At 38.5% G+C, this 19822-nt stretch overlaps 1 long non-coding RNA gene across 1 annotated transcript in view; it reads right to left on the reverse strand.

The window, feature by feature from the left end:
- Positions 1–14336, reverse strand: part of LOC134760899 (uncharacterized) — a 266329-nt gene extending 251993 nt beyond the window's left edge. The window contains exon 1 of the long non-coding RNA XR_010138965.1: positions 13752–14336. This is a non-coding gene — a long non-coding RNA (uncharacterized LOC134760899). The remainder of the gene's footprint in view (positions 1–13751) is intronic.
- Positions 14337–19822: the final 5486 nt, after the last annotated feature.

The following is a 19822-nucleotide window of genomic DNA, read 5'->3' on the forward strand; positions in this document are numbered from 1 at the left end:
TGGATTCACAGCCGAATTCTACCAGAGGTACAAGGAAGAGCTAGTACCATTCCTTCTGAAACTATTCCAATCAATAGAAAAAGAGGGAATCCTCCCTAACTCATTTTATGAGGCCAGCATCATCCTGATACCAAAGCCTGGCAGAGAGACAACAAAAAAAGAGAATTTTAGACCAATATCCTTGATGAACATTGATGCAAAAATCCTCAATAAAATACTGGCAAACCGAATCCAGCAACACATCAAAAAGCTTATCCACCATGATCAAGTGGGCTTCATCCCTGGGATGCAAGGCTGGTCCAACATATGCAAATCAATAAACATAATCCAGCATATAAACAGAACCAACGACAAAAGCTACATGATTATCTCAATAGATGCAGAAAAGGCCTTTCACAAAATTCAACAACCCTTCATGCTAAAAACTCTCAATACATTAGGTATCGATGGGACGTATCTCAAAATCATAACAGCTATCTATGACAAACCCACAGCCAATATCATACTGAATGGACAAAAACTGGAAGGGTTCCCTTTGAAAACTGCCACAAGACAGGGATGCCCTCTCTCACCACTCCTATTCAACATAGTGTTGGAAGTTCTGGCCAGGGCAATCAGGCAGGAGAAGGAAATAAGCGGTATTCAATTAGGAAAAGAGGAAGCCAAATTGTCCCTGTTTGCAGATGACATGATTGTATATCTAGAAAACCCCATTGTCTCAGCCCAAAATCTCCTTAAGCTGATAAGCAACTTCAGCAAAGTCTCAGGATACAAAATCAATGTGCAAAAATCACAAGCATTCTTATACACCAATAATAGACAAACAGAGAGCCAAATCATGAGTGAACTCCCATTCACAATTGCTTCAAAGAGAATAAAATACCTACGAATCCAACTTACAAGGGATGTGAAGGACCTCTTCAAGGAGAACTACAAACCACTGCTCAATGAAATAAAAGAGGATACAAAGAAATGGAAGAACATTCCATGCTCATGAGTAGGAAGAATCAATATCGTGAAAATGGCCATACTGCCCAAGGTAATTTATAGATTCAATGCCATCCCCATCAAGCTACCAATGACTTTCTTCACAGAATTGGAAAAAACTACTTTAAAGTTCATATGCAAACAAAAAAGAGCCCGCATCGCCAAGTCAATCTTAAGCCAAAAGAACAAAGCTGGAGGCATCATGCTACCTGACTTCAAACTATAATACAAGGCCAAAGTAACCAAAACAGCATGGTACTGGTACCAAAACAGAGATATAGACCAATGGAACAGAACAGAGCCCTCATAAACAATGCCACATATCTACAACTATCTGATCTTTGACAAACCTGAGAAAAACAAGCAATGGGGAAAGGATTCCCTATTTAATAAATGGTGCTGGGAAAACTGGCTAGCCATATATAGAAAGCTGAAACTGGATCCCTTCCTTACACCTTATACAAAAATTAATTCAAGATGGATTAAAGACTTACATGTTAGACCTAAAACCATAAAAACCCTAGAAGAAAACCTAGGCAATACCATTCAGGACATACGCATGGGCAAGGACTTCATGTCTAAAACACCAAAAGCAATGGCAACAAAAGCCAAAATTGACAAATGGGATCTAATTAAACTAAAGAGCTTCTGCACAGCAAAAGAAACCACCATCAGAGTGAAAAGGCCCACCGTCCAAGGCACAAAGGAGGGTGGAGAAGGTTGGAAGATGAATCTGCAGGGACAAATGCAAGATAGCCAACCAAAGCCATGCTATCTGCATGGTGGATAATTCTTATCTTTCTGTTCTCTATAGAGGAAGAGTAAGACTATCACAATACCTCAGAAAAAAACATTCTGAGGTCCTGAGAAAGGATAGAAAGGAAGTGGAAAATAGGGACAGACAAGAGAGACATTCTGAAGGTTGAATGTATAGACTCATGGTAATTGATTGTGAAGAATGAAGGCATTAAAAAAGAAGGTAAGGAAATGCTTCTAATTTATTTGAGAGAATGAGTCAAGAAAACTAGTGGTTCTGGCTTGGCATCCTGTAGCCAATCTGAATAAGGCCAATGTTGGAGGACTCAGGTTTTTCAGAACAACAAACAGACTTGCCAACTGCTGGAATATCAGTGTAGTTGGATTAGGAAATAGAACCAAGCCCTCTTTTACTACCTATCCCTCAACTTTCTCTTGACGAGGAATTTACCCTCTAATCAAAGTAAGATGTGTAATCTGCTCCTTACTTAGATTGATTTCATATGTGCTCCCATGATCTATAGCAGAAAACGATAATTCAGGGTACATTCACAAACAAGATACATAGCTGCTTTTGCCTGCAATTATTAATCATTTACACATGGCATTATCTTTGCAAAGCATTTGGCAACCATTAATTAAATCTCATAACACTCCTGTAGGTAGCTTTCTAATAAAAAGAAACATTCACAGAAGCCCAGCCCACATCAAAACTGAGAAAAGGGCACATAATTTCTTCAATGTACCCTTCCTCTTCCAGGCACCAAGGACCTACAAGCTACTCCCATATAGCCCATGTCTTCCTGCCACAAAGGTCCTCCTGGACCTAGAAGGTGGCCATCCTATGCTCTCAAATTCCCTCTTCCCAACTCCCAAAATCTAACCCCTCAGGGTAGTAGCATTCATTTACTGAAATAAACTTAATTTTGTCTAACTTGTTACCAGATACGACAGTATCTTAATCCCAAAGAGATGTAATAAATGGCAGATTTCATAAACTGTGATAGAAGAGGATAACAAAACATTTTTTCATAATAGAAAAAAGTTTGCTTCATTTTTTTCCCAAGTCTACATTATTGAAGATTAGTCTTGGGTATACTTGCTTCAAATATATAGCATGAATATGACAATCAAGAATACAAGTGCAGGGCTCTGGACAATATGGATAATGCTATCCAGATTGAACAATTTGGACAGAACTTCCTAACAGGAAGAGCTGGAGAACGGACTTACCTGGGCCTACCAACCGTGGCCATTCCAAGTTACTCATCCTTTGAACAGGAAGGGAAAAGTCAATGTCTTCTTTCCCCACATCCTAAACCTACTACTTCATCTATAATTTGAATCTCACCTAATAGCTTCACCATTTACATCGTTTCCAAAACCAGAATCCTTGGATTTTTCCTCAACACTTTCTTCTTCATCATACTACATATACAAAACAATCACCAATCAAGTCCTGTTGATTCTATCTACAAAATTAAAAATGAAAATTACCAACTCTCCTCCATTTTCCTCCTATTCCCTTACTTCACACTATTGTCATCTCTTTTCTGGAAGATTAAAAATTTTCTGGCCTTGGCCTCATCCAATTTCTTCTCTGATACCAGGGTAACTTTTAAAATATGAATCTGGAAAACATTGTTTATAATAGTTCAGACTTCACTCCCTCTATGAAGTCTACCCCAATGCCCCAGGCATAGTCCATCTCTCTATTGCAACAACTAATATATCACACTGTTATGCATCTACTTACATATCTATTTCTTCATTACATTTGGAGTATAGGGACTACATCTTCCTCATCTCTTTATATCCAGAATTGTGCCAAGACACATATTTTTTGCTACACATTTGCTAAAATATTTGCCATCATATTTGCTTCATAAGGTTAACACTTGGAAGGTCTTAATTGAGATGCAAATATTACCTAATGGGTAATTACCCACTCAGCTATTAATGCATTAGTTAGGCCATCCCAGTAACCCCATCACAGAGCAAGACCCCAAAAGGGTGGATACCAGGTTGTGTAGGTGATGAAAAGTGATCTGGAAAGGTCTGGAGCATTGAAATGATACGAGCTGAAGAAGATCAGCACACAGAGCTTTTACGGAGCCACAGTCTTTCCCAAGGATCAGTGTATATAAAAAAGAAAAAATATAAAAATTATGCATAAAAGTGGCCAAAGGTGAATTCAAGTCAAATGGTGCTACATTTTCTATCATGCGCAGGATTGGCCTTGAATACAGTTAGGTGCTACTTTACTTTTCCCAAAAAAGGATCTAATTAGTATGTATTACTCATCTCCTTTAATGCTAAATGGACCCCACATTCTATATTATTCTATCATGCTAGAATTGGATGAAAGATTTGTCATCATTCATTTATTCATCCATTTATTATTTCACTTCTAAGGTCATCTATTTCTAGAACAAAAGGCTAAGCAAACCCCCTCTGGACACTCAAGCAAGTAGAAGTAGGCTTGTGGGATTAGAGGAATTAGACCTTTTGGTTTGCATTATACCTTAAAGCTATTCCCTAACCTGTTCTTAAATTGCTCCAAGCTATGATTTGATAAAACACCAAGGGCACAATGTTGAATGGTTGGATTTATCCTATGGCATATAAAATTCATAACAATATGAGGAAAATTAAATGATAGACAGCTTTCATTTATATATACACATATTATAAACCTTAGTATGGGAGCCACAGATCTATTAGGCATGGCACTCCAATGTGGTAAGACCTAATTACATTTTTCTGATAAATAAGCCTTGGGATTTTTAACATCTTGAGGATATATGTGAATGTGCAGGAAACGATCACTAGGACAGTATCAAATGTTGGTAGTTGGAATCCACTCCAAAAATTAAAAAATGCATCAATTAGTTAATGAAGTGACTAACAATTACTGTTGGATCATCTGTTCCTTTTAAATTATGGATGACAAATTTGCTTCTTTGGTGGTGCTGATTCTTTATTGATATGCTTTTGACCATGACTCTGGCAAAATGAGTGCATGGATTCATTTCTGACTTCCGCGCACAACACCACAAGAGCTGTCCAGAGATGAAGCAACCTCTGTGACATAGGAGGGAAGACCTTAGATTCATGGTGAATGATGCTTAAACTTGAACCTCAACTGTATACATAAAGTTATCATTAAAATGACCATGACCCATACAGCTCTTTTTACAATTGTCACAACTTTTTGCAATTGTAACAACAAAGCAAATGATGCTATAAGAAGATGAAGAGATAAAGAAGGAAGCAGAGAAGCAGAAGCAGTGGTGGAACAGGCAAAAAATTCTGCCTGGATGCAATAGTCCCAAATTTGCAATACTTACCAACTTTTCAGGTATGTAAACTTTCAGACAGAAATATAAACAAGCAAAAATACCCAAGTATTCATTCTTTAAATATGTTGTTTAGGTCTTAGCACAGAAAATCATCCCATTGCATTAGGTTTGTTTCTAGCTCATGATATGAATAAACAACACTGTGTTCCCTTGATGTTTCTCAAATATATGCCAAGAAAAACAATGTATTGATACTCTCATGTTAATGTACTATAATTTTTTACATTTCATATACCTAATTACATTTTCTCCTTATAGTGATGTAAGGCTTCAGTACTAAGGATTGAAAAGGCAGCTCTAGTATTTATATATTTAAATTATTTTTAAAAATACATTACACAGACAGTTTTCTGTTGTGGGCTTACCTTGTAAATGTGCTTTCCAAACAAATTCATTAATTCAAATTCTGCTTCCTATGCAAGATTTTCAAAAGTATGACTGATTGACACTTTTAAAATGAACATGAAGGTTATATTAACCAAAATAACATAGCCCAACTAATAAAAAAAGGTCATCTGTATTTATTAACTTAAATGTCTGGCCATCACTGTGACCTACAAAGTATATTGGACATTGGCACATTGAATGCTTATTTATTGAGCCCTACATTCAGGCACTGTGTACAGAAAGAAGGGAGTGAAAAGTAGACAAAGTTCTTTCTTTCAAGAAGTTCACAGCGCAATACAGGAGATACATGCAAATATTTATCATATGGTAATACAATGAAGCTATGTAAATGGTTCAGTGATATCACAAAGCGTATAATTAACTCTGTCCAAGTGAACAGGAAGTCTTTGGCTAAAGCCTTCATCATCTTGAAGCACAAACATTTTCTAGGTAGACAAAGGAAAAGAGATCACTCCATGGAACAATATGTGCAAAATCTCAGAGGCAATGAGAGCCTGAACTAAAGCAGTGACATTGAGGATGGAGTGAAAGGGAAGTGAACCCAGTAAAAGAAAATCAGGAGAAAGAGTGTCTAGCATCTTCCATCCTAGGGAGAATATGAAGAGATGAAATCAACAGAACTGACTTCACAGTGACTACTTTAGAGCAGGGGTCCTCAACCCCCAGGCCATGGACCAGTACCAGTCCGTGGTCTGTTAGGAACCGGGCCACACAGCAGGAGGTGAGCAGTGAGCCAGCGAGTGAAGCTTCATTTTTATTTACAGCCACTCCCCATCATTTGCATTAGCAACTGAGCTCTGCCTCTTGTCAGATCAACAGTGGCAGTAATTTTTATAGAAGCATATACGCTATTGTGAACTGAGCATGCAAGGGATCCAGGTTATGCACTTCTTATGAGAATCTAATGCCTGAAGATCTGTCACTGTCTCCCATCAATCCTAGATGGGACTGTCTACTTGCAGGAAAACAAGCTCAGGGCTCCCACTGATTCTACACTATGATGAGTTGTATAATTATTTCATTATATATTGCAATGTAATAATAGAAACAAGGTGCACAATAAATGTAATGCACTTGAATCATCTTGAAACCATCCCCCACCTCTGGTCCGTGGAAAAATGGTCTTCCACAAAACCAGTCCTTGATGCCAAAAAGGTTGGGGACCTCTGCTTTAGAGTAATAACGTTTAAGATTGAAAGGTGAGATGTGACAGAAAAAACTTTAGACTAGGAGTCCAAAACCCTGGCTTTCAGTCCCATTTCTGCTGCTAACAAGCTCCGTGACTTTGGAGGAGTCATTTCTCCCTCTGGATCCTAATTGCTCATCTGCAAAATATAATGAGTTGCTCTATGACCTGTGACATCCCTTCTATCTCTGTCATTCTATGGCTATAAATAATGGTTTTGAGACAAGAAGGCAGGCAGTTCTTAACTTATGTGACTCTGTAGTTCCCAAGGACAGAAAACCAAATTCCTGGAGTAGCAGGTGGGATGGAAGACACAAATGTCACTTGAGAAGAATCGTACATAAACATGAGTGTAGTCACCTCTCATTATGAGGCACTGATTATTCATTTTCCAGATTATCCGTGACCTCCACTTCTCCTCCTCCTGACTGCCTGGCTTTTAGGCATGTCTTTATTCATTAAGATCTCCAATGTAGGATGAGAAGGGAAGGAGGAAAGCACAAGCACCACAGTGGGCTGCATATTAGCAGATCTGTCTTTATTTAAAGTGGATTTAGGAGGAAGAAGATTGAAGACAGAAGCTAAAAACAAGTCTTTATGATTATCAATGGATTTCAATTATACAGGTTAGCCTTATTTCCACAGATAACTGACAGTTTAATATCATGTTACTTGCAAAGAATAAAAACAAATCGTAGAAAAGTGAACTTTAAAATTGTAGGAGATGGGAAGCAAAATAAGAGCTCATTTAAAGATCATTTTTACTTCTTGGTGTGAAAACAATGTTGCACCACTGTTCTCCCCAGGACCTTCTCCAGAGACTGGTTTTGCTTAGCCTAAAATTATTTGGACAATAAAAGCCTTCACGACTTCTTTTGGAAAACTGTCCGGGCTCAAGCTGAGTCCTCTATCAGGATCCTGGAATAAGCAGATGAAGTTTTTTATTTATTCTAGAGAAGAAAATCACAGGGTCTTATAATTTACTGAAACACCAACATGGGCATCAAATCTACATTATGGAGAGGAAAGGGGTACACTGGAACTATAATGCTCCAGTGGAAATGTTTAGCTCTCCGGCAGAGGGGTGGGTAGGTAAATGCAGTGAGAGGTTCTGCGCTCCTCAGGAAACTGAACGCTTTCCCTTTGGAAAGCCCAAATGAACTTACTAAAACAAATAAACAAAAAAACAGAATGCCTATTTACCATTCACCCATACAATATATTCAATAAATATAAATCAGAAACAGGCAGACTGGCCTGGCACTACAGGGAAAGCAAACAAAAGAAACTATGTAGTGAATCTGGACTTTGGAGGACTAAACCACCACGTAAGTATCTAAACATCTAGTTAAGAAAGCAGTTCTGTGATGTGTGAGGCTTTAACATATACAAATACATTATATATTGCACTTTTGTTCATCAATATCATATAGCAAAGTATTCTTATATCTTTCTTGATCTCTTACCTTTACCAATCATATGGAAATTGTTACCACCACTCAAGGGCAGTTTGAGTAGTAGAGGAACACTCAAGTGTTTTAATAAACAAGAATTAAGCACCAAGGTGATTTAGATACTCCAGAGAGCATAAGATCAATACAACAATTCTCCAGACTGTAAAACATCAACTGTTTGAATAATAAAAATTATATGTGACATTTTACAGTTTGCAAGCATTTTCTTACACAATATCTCATTTAAACTTTTTTTTTAATTTTTTTTTTTTGAGACAGTCTCATTCCATCACCCAGGCTGGAGTGCAGTGGCACAATCTTGGTTCACTGCAACTTTCGCCTCCCATGCCCAAGTGATTCTCATGTATCAGCCCCCCGAGTAGCTGGGATTGCAGGTGCGTGCCACCACGTCCAGCTAATTTTTGTATTTTTAGTAGAGAGAGGGTTTCGCCATGTTGGCCAGGGTAGTCTCAAACTCTTGACTTCAAGTGATCCTCCTGCCTCAGCCTCCCAAAGTGCTGGGATTACAGGCATGAGCCACCGCACCCAGCTTTATTTAACCATTATAGCAGCCTTGTACCTTAAGTACTGTCATCCCTATTTTACAGATGAGAAAACCGAAACATTGAGAAATTGATTAACTAGGTCACATAGCTGATTAATATCAAAATTTGAATTTGAACTTCAGTCTTCAGATGCCAGGTCCAGTTTCTATATTTCAGTTATTATGTTGATTGTAAGATTTTATTCAGAAGAAGGGAACAACAGACACCAGCGCCTACTTGAGGCTGGAAGGTGGGAGGAGGATGAGTATCAAAAAACTGTTATGCTTATTACCTGGTACTATGCTTATTACCTGGGTGATGACATCTGTACACCAAACCCCCATGACACACAATTTACCTATATAACAAATCTGAACATGTACTGATGAACTTAAAATAAACATTAAAAATAACCTATCAAAGCACCAAAAATGGTAATCTTGGACAAAAATAAAATTTTTTTCAGGAAGAATAAATATTCTTCTAAGCTAACCTAGATTGGACCAGTGAGGCTTCTGTATTTAAGGAAGCTTGATAAGCCAAAATGCTCAAGGAACAGGGCTTCTGGTTATTGAAATCCTTTTTTGTTTCAATGTTTTTTTGTTGTCCATTATTATAACGTGCCTTCATTCATTTTTGTGACATAGGACATAAGGCATATAAAAAAATCCTTAGTGACTGGCGTAGTAAGCTAAACAAATATATGTTGATGGATAAACTGCAGGGCCTCTTAAACCAGCATTCTGGCCATTCATTATTATTATTTAGGGGTATAAGTAAACGTACAGAGTTCCAAACCAAATTTATACCGACTTCAAGACACTCCAAGGAAGTTGTTAGAATAAATCACTGAGGAAAGTTTATTGTCTTATTTGTTTCTTTCTCCCTGCAGTCAAGGTAAAAAAAAAAAAAAAAAAAAAAAAAAAAAAAAAAAAAAACCTGTTAGTGATTTTGATGAATTTAATCTTTACTGTAATATATAAATATATTTCAGTGAAAGTTGATCTCCTTTTCAGCACATGGAGACACAAAGCCAAGAGTCACCATACTAAGCAAAATGTAAATGAATTGAGAACCGTGGGTCAAGTGAAAACCTCTTCCATTTTTTTGAGTCCTCTATCAGGATCCTGGAATAAGCAGGTGAAGCTTTTTATTCATTCTTGAGAAGAAAATCACAGGGTCTTGTTATTTATTGAAATATCGAAATGGGTATCAAATCTACATCATGGAGAGGAAAGGTGAACATACTAGAGGACAACACTAGAGCCATCCTGGTGTGCTGAGGCATAAATCAAATGGCTGCTCTATGAAGTGGAATCAAGGTGCTCAGGGAACTCAAGATGGACGTACATTAAGTACATTACAATGCATTCACAATGACAACTTCAACAAACAATACTGGAATCTGTATGCAGAAGGAAGTTTATTTGAATGTATTTTCCTCCAGTGAAGGAGATTTAGAATACTGGAACTTTAACGATTTTGATTAACATCTTTCTAAGGTCTTTTTAGCACTCTCTTCTGTCAAAGGGTATGAAGAACAAATCTTCAAAGCCCTCCCTGCTGGGATTTTGCTTGAAACCAAAGATATTCTCAAACAATTATTTTCTCATTAACACAAGGGAGAAGCAGGACTGCCACCACCTCTTCTTTGCCTGTGGCCCCTAATAACCCTAAACAATATTTCAGAAGCTACCTCCCTCATTATTTATTATTTTCCAGTGAAATATTTTATCTTACAAAGATCAAGTGTGTCTTGCATTAATTCATATTATAAGCTAAATTTTGACATGCTCTGATCTATGTGTTTTATATATGATAGTGATCTGAATGCAATATACTAAAGCTTACAATCTATGTGCATTGCAATACTCAATAAAAAAACTAACAAAATTTTTTCAATTAGCATAGGAATTAACCTTCATTTTTATCTAGTATGCTAAATCAACTGAAGAATAATTACTCTGAAGACTAGGCTAAATGATACCTACTTAGTTTCCCAATTTCTTCACGTAATATGAATTGATGAACTTTTGGACAGCCCCATGCTATACCTAAACTCAGTGATTCATTCTAAATTTCTTTCAATTATCTCCATAAAAACAAACTGTATTTTAGAAGATAGGTTAAACACAAGCAATCTTCAATGAACAATAGTTATTTTTAAATATTTACCTTTCACAGAAACTAGAAAGCATTTCAAACTAATTTATTTTAATTCTTCAACCAGCAAATTAAAACTGAGCAGCTAAATCTTATCCCATTTGATTTTTTATTTTATTATACATTTATAAGAGGAATTAATTGAGTTGTAATAACAGTCACATCCCAAGGACTACTGTTGTCCACACAGTTTGAAAGTAAAATTGACATTAATAAACCTTGGGTGGCTGGGAAACAGAAACCATCTATGAACAACCTAATTCTAGCCACAGAAGTAACACTGTAACTGGACATCCAGGGCCCATAAGAAGTCAGAATAAAAATTCAAGTTGCAAAATGATTAAGCATGTTCCACCTTCTTTCATAGCCTCTTATTAGGTATCTGCGGACTTCTGAGCAGAGCTAGCATTTCTGTTGAGCAAAGGCAAAGGGATTAGGACTTTTGACCAAGTCTCCAGTACTAAGAAAGTAAGAGTATGTTAATCAAATTTTTATATAATCCTTTTTTTTTTTTTGAGACAGTCTCGCTCTGCCGCCCAGGCTGGAGTGCAGTGGTGCAATCTCTGCTCACTGCAACTTCTGCAACTTCTGCTTCCTGGGTTCAAACAATTCTCCTGCATCAGCCTCCTGAGTAGCTGGGATTACAGGCGCATGCCGCCACGCCTGACTAATTTTTGTATTTTTTGTAGAGACGGGGTTTCACCATGTTGGTCAGGCTGGTCTCGTACTCCTGACCTCGTGATCCGCCTGCCTCGGCCTCCCAAAGTGCTGGGATTACAGGAGTGAGCCACCCCGCCCGGCCTTTATATGGTCTTAAAACTGGCAGTGTTATAGATACAGAAATAACATACAAATTGGCACTAATAAACTGGTAAAATGGTCCTACAAAGGGGAATAATGCCAACAGGAGAAAACATAAAGCATTAGGAACAAGCTTGGATTTAAAGATCAAAAAAAGATAACCACAGATACAGGATGGAAGAGCCCCCATTAAAAATTAGTATAGCTTGAGAGACCTGGAATTCATAACTGACTATAAGCTAAGTATGAATCAGCATTGCAATACTATTGCAAAGATGCCCCAGGAATGTACTGAAAAATAATACACTGAGCAAGTAGCTAACATTTATTGGGCTTTTTCTGAGTGTCATGCAGTTTATCAGATGCTTTGTACATACATCTCATTCAATCCTTCCAATATCTTATCATATAAAGTAATATATTTAGCATATATATAGCACCTATATAGGTTTTATATATTTATTTATGTACACAAATATATTTATATATGTTTAGCAACATCTTACATGTGAGAAAACTGCAGTCCCAGACTTAACTCTTTCTTAGAATTCCTGTGGATATTGAGAAAATGTCTACTATGGTCTTGCAGAGTAAGGTATTGTTAACACTGGAATCTAAATTCAGTCTTTTTCTTCTCCCTTGTATAATCTTTTCTTTCTCAATAAAAGTGCACAAATGGCTATATAGGACAAATGATTTTGCCTTGTGATCTACTTTGATTTATTAGTAAAACTACAATGATGAATCATATTTAATTATGATCATTAAGAGTGATCAATCAAAACATACAAATGTGCATTTTTGAATTCTCATGCTGAGAGAAGTAACCAAGTTTTCAGTCTGATCCAAAACAGCTTTCATTCCCTATTGAAACGTCAGAGAATGTCGAGAATCTCAGTGTTAGATGAACTTTAGAGGGTCCATCTTCCAGCCTTCAGGCAGCTGGATAGGAAACATTCCAGGACCAGTTATCAAGTCTCTTGAAGTCAATCAGCAAAATATTTTAGTTCTAATAATATCAGTCTTTCACATGTTTTTCATTCTCTCCATGTTTATGCAGTACCTAAAACAGCTCTTAGATTATTTTGTGAATTGTACAGCCTTCTGTAGCCAGCTTTGAAGCAATTTTTTAAACCAGGAACAGGCTAATCAACAGTCTTTGGTTGCCCATAGTGAGTTTTCTACACCTTGATAACCGTAAAGGTTTTCATTATGTTCAATAGAAATTTCTACTGCTTCTGTTTTAAGCACTTTTCCATTTTTAAATATCTGAATAAAAAAGCTATTAAATATCTATCCCCATAACAACCATTGAAGATGAGATTCCAATTACCTCTTGCCTTTAAAGTAAAATCCCTATCCCAGTAGCATGTTCTCATATGAAAAGAAAAACTCATTCTAATCTTGTTTACTACTCTTCTCTGAATTTTTCAGTTTTGCATCTCTATTTTAAAAGTATGGTGAAATTGCCACATAGTAAGCACCAATATATGATAGCTATTATTACTATTATTATACCAGATGAAAAAGGAAGATACACTAGACCAATTATCAGAACATGACTGTTGAGCATAGTTCAAACCAACAATTTAAATCTGCAAATTGGGGTACTCAGGAAGGAAAAGCTGGAACTCAAGAGTCAATATAGAAGAACAGTTGTCAGCATTAGACTACTGTGTCATAGGTCCTACAGGCCACTAGTCTGTATAGTACAGACAAACACAAAGTGACTTAAGAACACTATAGGAGCCCAGAGATCAGTGCTAGGCAATCCTGTCCTGAGTAGACCAGCAGGGAGAATAACAATCAAAAGCTTTAAAGGGGGATTGGTTTGAGAACTGAAACAAAGCTGAAATTACAGGGGGGTAATACACTAGGCCACACTGGGGGAGTCCCAGAAGGTAGAAGCAGAAAAAATTGAGGTTTCTTTGGTAAGAACTAAGATAAAGGTGTGCTCTTTGGTAAGAGAAAGTACTTTGCACATAGCAATAGACACGTACTATTCTGCTGTTTACTGTGAGTCAAGTACCATTATAGATACATTCTTTTGACAATAAGAAAACATTAGAATCCCAAGAGTCTTGTGTACCTTTATATAAGAAATTGTCCAAGTTGAGCCAAGATGGCCGAATAGGAACAGCTCCGGTCTACAGCTCCCAGCGCGAGCCACGCAGAAGACGGGTGATTTCTGCATTTCCATCTGAGGTACCGTGTTCATCTCACTAGGGAGTGCCAGACAGTGGGCGCAGGTCAGTGGGTGAGCGCACCGTGCGCCAGCCGAAGCAGGGGCAAGGCATTGCCTCACTCGGGAAGCGCAAGGGGTCAGGGAGTTCCCTTTCCAGGGGTGACAGACGGCACCTGGAAAATCGGGCCACTCCCACCCGAATACTGTGCTTTTCCGAAGGGCTTAGGAAACGGTGCCCCAGGAGAATATAGCCCACACCTGGCTCAGAGGGTCCTACGCCCACGGAGTCTCGCTGATTGCTAGCACAGCAGTCTGAGATCAAACAGCAAGTCGGCAGCGAGGCTGGGGGAGGGGCGCCCGCCATTGCCCAGGCTCGCTTAGGTAAACAAAGCAGCCTGGAAGCTTGAACTGGGTGGAGCCCACCACAGCTCAAGGAGGCCTGCCTGCCTCTGTAGGCTCCACCTCTGGGGGCAGGGCACAGACAAACAAAAAGACAGCAGTAACCTCTGCAGACTTAAATGTCCCTGTCTGACAGCTTTGAGGAGAGCATTGGTTCTCCCAGTACGCAACTGGAGATCTGAGAACGGGCTGACTGTCTCCTCAAGTGGGTCCCTGACCCCTGAACCCCGAGCAGCCTAACTGGGAGGCACCCCCCAGCAGGGGCAGACTGACACCTCACAGGGCCGGCCAGGTACTCCAACAGACCTGCAGCTGAGGGTCCTGTCTGTTAGAAGGAAAACTAACAGAAAGGACACCCACACCAAAAACCCATCTGTACATCACCATCATCAAAGACCAAAAGTAGATAAAACCACAAAGATGGGAAAAAAACACAGCACAAAAACTGGAAACTCTAAAAAGGAGAGTACCTCTCCTCCTCCAAAGGAACGCAGTTCCTCACCAGCAACGGAACAAAGCTGGACGGAGAATGACTTCGACGAGCTGAGAGAAGAAGGCTTCAGACGATCAAATTACTCCGAGCTACGGGAGGATATTCAAACCAAAGGCAAAGAAGTTGAAAACTTTGAAAAAAATTTAGAAGAATGTATAACTAGAATAACCAATACAGAGAAGTGCTTAAAGGAGCTGATGGAGCTGAAAACCAAGGCTCGAGAACTACGTGAAGAATGCAGAAGCCTCAGGAGATGATGCGATCAAATGGAAGAAAGGGTATCAGCCCTGGAAGACGAAATGAATGAAATGAAGCGAAAAGGGAAGTTTAGAGAAAAAAGAATAAAAAGAAACGAGCAAAGCCTCCAAGAAATGTGGGACTATGTGAAAAGACCAAATCTACGTCTGATTGGTGTACCTGAAAGTGACGGGGAGAATGGAAACAAGTTGGAAAACACTCTGCAGGATATTATCCAGGAGAACTTCCCCAATCTAGCAAGGCAGGCCAACATTCAGATTCAGGAAATACAGAGAACGCCACAAAGATACTCCTCGAGAAGAGCAACTCCAAGACACATAATTGTCAGTTTCACTAAAGTTGAAATGAAGGAAAAAATGTTAAGGGCAGCCAGAGAGAAAGGTCGGGTTACCATCAAAGGGAAGCCCATCAGACTAACAGCGGATCTCTCGGCAGAAACCCTACAAGCCAGAAGAGAGTGGGGGCCAATATTCAACATTCTTAAAGAAAAGAACTTTCAACCCAGAATTTCATATCCTGCCAAACTAAGCTTCATAAGTGAAGGAGAAATAAAATACTTTACAGACAAGCAAATGCTGACAGATTTTGTCACCACCAGGCCTGCCCTAAAAGAGCTCCTGAAGGAAGCGCTAAACACGCAAAGGCACAACCGGTACCAGCCACTGCAAAATCATACCAAAATGTAAAGACCATCGAGACTAGGAAGAGACTGCATCAACTAATGAGCAAAATAACCAGCTAACATCATAATGACAGGCTCAAATTCACACATAACAATATTAACCTTAAATGTAAATGGACTAAATGCTCCAATTAAAAGACACAGACTGGCAAATTGGATAAAGACTCAAGACCCATCAGTGTGCTGTATTCAGGAAACCCATCTCACGTGCAGAGACACACATAGGCTCAAAATAAAAGGATGGAGAAAGATCTACCAAGCAAATGGAAAACAAAAAAAGGCAGGGGTTGCAATCCTAGTCTCTGATAAAACAGACTTTAAACCAACAAAGATCAAAAGAGACAAAGAAGGCCATTACATAATGGTAAAGGGATTAATTCAACAAGAAGAGCTAACTATCCTAATATATATGCACCCAATACAGGAGCACCCAGATTCATAAAGCAAGTCCTGAGTGACCTACAAAGAGACTTAGACTCCCACACATTAATAATGGGAGACTTTAACACCCCACTGTCAACATTAGACAGATCAACGAGACAGAAAGTCAACAAGGATACCCAGGAATTGAACTCAGCTCTGCACCAAGCGGACCTAACAGACATCTACAGAACTCTCCACCCCAAATCAACAGAATATTCATTTTTTTCAGCACCACACCACACCTACTCCAAAATTGACCACATACTTGGAAGTAAAGCTCTCCTCAGTAAATGTAAAAGAACAGAAATTATAACAAACTATCTCTCAGATCACAGTGCAATCAAGCTAGAACTCAGGATTAAGAATCTCACTCAAAACCGCTCAACTACATGGAAACTGAACAACCTGCTCCTGAATGACTACTGGGTACATAACGAAATGAAGGCAGAAATAAAGATGTTCTTTGAAACCAACGAGAGCCAAGACACAACATACCAGAATCTCTGGGATGCATTCAAAGCAGTACGTAGAGGGAAATTTATAGCACTAAATGCCCACAAGAGAAAGCAGGAAAGATCTAAAATTGACACCCTAACATCACAATTAAAAGAGCTAGAAAAGCAAGAGCAAACACATTCAAAAGCTAGCAGAAGGCAAGAAATAACTAAAATCAGAGCAGAACTGAAGGAAATAGAGACACAAAAAACCCTTCAAAAAACTAATGAATCCAGGAACTGGTTTTTTGAAAGGATCAACAAAATTGATAGACCGCTAGCAAGATTAATAAAGAAAAAAAGAGAGAAGAATCAAATAGATGCAATAAAAAATGATAAAGGGGATATCACCACCGATCCCACAGAAATACAAACTACCATCAGAGAATACTACAAACACCTCTACGCAAATAAACTAGAAAATCTAGAAGAAATGGATAAATTCCTCAACACATACACCCTCCCAAGACTAAACCAGGAAGAAGTTGAATCTCTGAATAGACCAATAACAGGAGCTGAAATTGTGGCAATAATCAATAGCTTACCAACCAAAAAAAGTCCAGGACCAGATGGCTTCACAGCCGAATTCTACCAGAGGTACAAGGAGGAGCTGGTACCATTCCTTCTGAAACTATTCCAATCAATAGAAAAAGAGGGAATCCTCCCTAACTCATTTTATGAGGCCAGCATCATCCTGATACCAAAGCCTGGCAGAGACACAACAAAAAAAGAGAATTTTAGACCAATATCCTTGATGAACATTGATGCAAAAATCCTCAATAAAATACTGGCAAACTGAATCCAGCAGCACATCAAAAAGCTTATCCACCATGATCAAGTGGGCTTCATCCCTGGGATGCAAGGCTGGTTCAATATACGCAAATCAATAAATGTAATCCAGCATATAAACAGAACCAAAGACAAAAACCACATGATTATCTCAATAGATGCAGAAAAGGCCTTTCACAAAATTCAACAACCCTTCATGCTAAAAACTCTCAATAAATTAGGTATTGATGGGATGTATCTCAAAATAATAAGAGCTATTTATGACAAACCCACAGCCAATATCATACTGAATGGGCAAAAACTGGAAGCATTCCCTTTGAAAACTGGCACAAGACAGGGATGCCCTCTCTCACCACTTCTATTCAACATAGTGTTGGAAGTTCTGGCCAGGGCAATTAGGCAGGAGAAGGAAATCAAGGGTATTCAAGTAGGAAAAGAGGAAGTCAAATTGTCCCTGTTTGCAGATGACATGATAGTATATCTAGAAAACCCCATTGTCTCAGCCCAAAATCTCCTTAAGCTGATAAGCAACTTCAGCAAAGTCTCAGGATATAAAATCAATGTACAAAAATCACAAGCATTCTTATACATCGATAACAGACAAACAGAGAGCCAAATCATGAGTGAACTTCCATTCACAATTGCTTCAAAAAGAATAAAATACCTAGGAATCCAACTTACAAGGGATGTGAAGGATCTCTTCAAGGAGAACTACAAACCACTGCTCAAGGAAATAAAAGAGGATACAAACAAATGGAAGAACATTCCATGCTCATGGGTAGGAAGAATCAATATCATGAAAATGGCCATCTTTCCCAAGGTAATTTACAGATTCAATGCCATCCCCATCAAGTTACCAATGACTTTCTTCACAGAATTGGAAAAAACTACTTTAAAGTTCATATGGAACCAAAAAAGAGCCCGCATCACCAAGTCAATCCTAAGCCAAAAGAACAAAGCTGGAGGCATCACACTACCTGACTTCAAACTATACTACAAGGCTACAGTAACCAAAACAGCATGGTACTGGTACCAAAACAGAGATATAGATCAATGGAACAGAACAGAGCCGTCAGAAATAATGCCACATATCTACAACTATCTGATCTTTGACAAACCTGACAAAAACAAGAAATGGGGAAAGGATTCCCTGTTTAATAAATGGTGCTGGGAAAACTGGCTAGCCATATGTAGAAAGCTGAAACTGGATCCCTTCCTTACACCTTATACAAAAATCAATTCAAGATGGAATAAAGACTTAAATGTTAGACCTAAAACCATAAAAACCCTAGAAGAAAACCTAGGCATTACCATTCAGGACATAGGCATGGGCAAGGACTTCATGTCTAAAACACCAAAAGCAATGGCAACAAAAGCCAAAATTGACAAATGGGATCTAATTAAACTAAAGAGCTTCTGCACAGCAAAGGAAACTACCATCAGAGTGAACAGGCAACCTACAAAATGGGAGAAAATTTTTGCAACCTACTCATCTGACAAAGGGCTAATATCCAGAATCTACAATGAACTCCAACAAATTTACAAGAAAAAAACGAACAACCCCATCAAAAAGTGGGTGAAGGACATGAACAGACACTTCTCAAAAGAAGACATTTATGCAGCCAAAAAACACATGAAAAAAGGCTCACCATCACTGGCCATCAGAGAAATGCAAATCAAAACCACAATGAGATACCATCTCACACCAGTTAGAATGGCAATCATTCAAAAGTCAGGAAACAACAGGTGCTGGAGAGGATGTGGAGAAATAGGAACACTTTTACACTGTTGGTGGGACTGTAAACTAGTTCAACCCTTGTGGAAGTCAGTGTGGCGATTCCTCAGGGATCTAGAACTAGAAATTCCATTTGACCCAGCCATCCCATTTGTGGGTATATACCCAAAGGACTATAGATCATGCTGCTATAAAGACACATGCACACGTATTTTTATTGCAGCATTATTCACAATAGCAAAGACTTGGAACCAACCCAAATGTCCAACAATGATAGACTGGATTAAGAAAATGTGGCACATATACACCATGGAATACTATGCAGCCATAAAAAATGATGAGTTCATGTCCTTTGTAGGGACATGGATGAAATTGGAAATCATCATTCTCAGTAAACTATCACAAGAACAAAAAACCAAACACTGCATATTCTCACTCATAGGTGGGAATTGAACAATGAGAACACATGGTCACAGGAAGGGGAACATCACACGTCGGGGACTGTTGTGGGGTGGGGGGAGGGGAGAGGGATAGCATTGGGAGATATACCTAATGCTAGATGACGAGTTGGTGGGTGCAGCGCACCAGCATGGCACATGTATACATATGTAAGTTACCTGCACGTTGCACACATGTACCATAGAGCCTAAAGTATAATAATAATAATAATAATAATAATAATAATAATAAAAAGAAAAAAAA

Source organism: Pongo abelii, chromosome X (genome assembly GCF_028885655.2).
Source record: "Pongo abelii isolate AG06213 chromosome X, NHGRI_mPonAbe1-v2.0_pri, whole genome shotgun sequence".
Taxonomy (NCBI): domain Eukaryota; kingdom Metazoa; phylum Chordata; class Mammalia; order Primates; family Hominidae; genus Pongo; species Pongo abelii.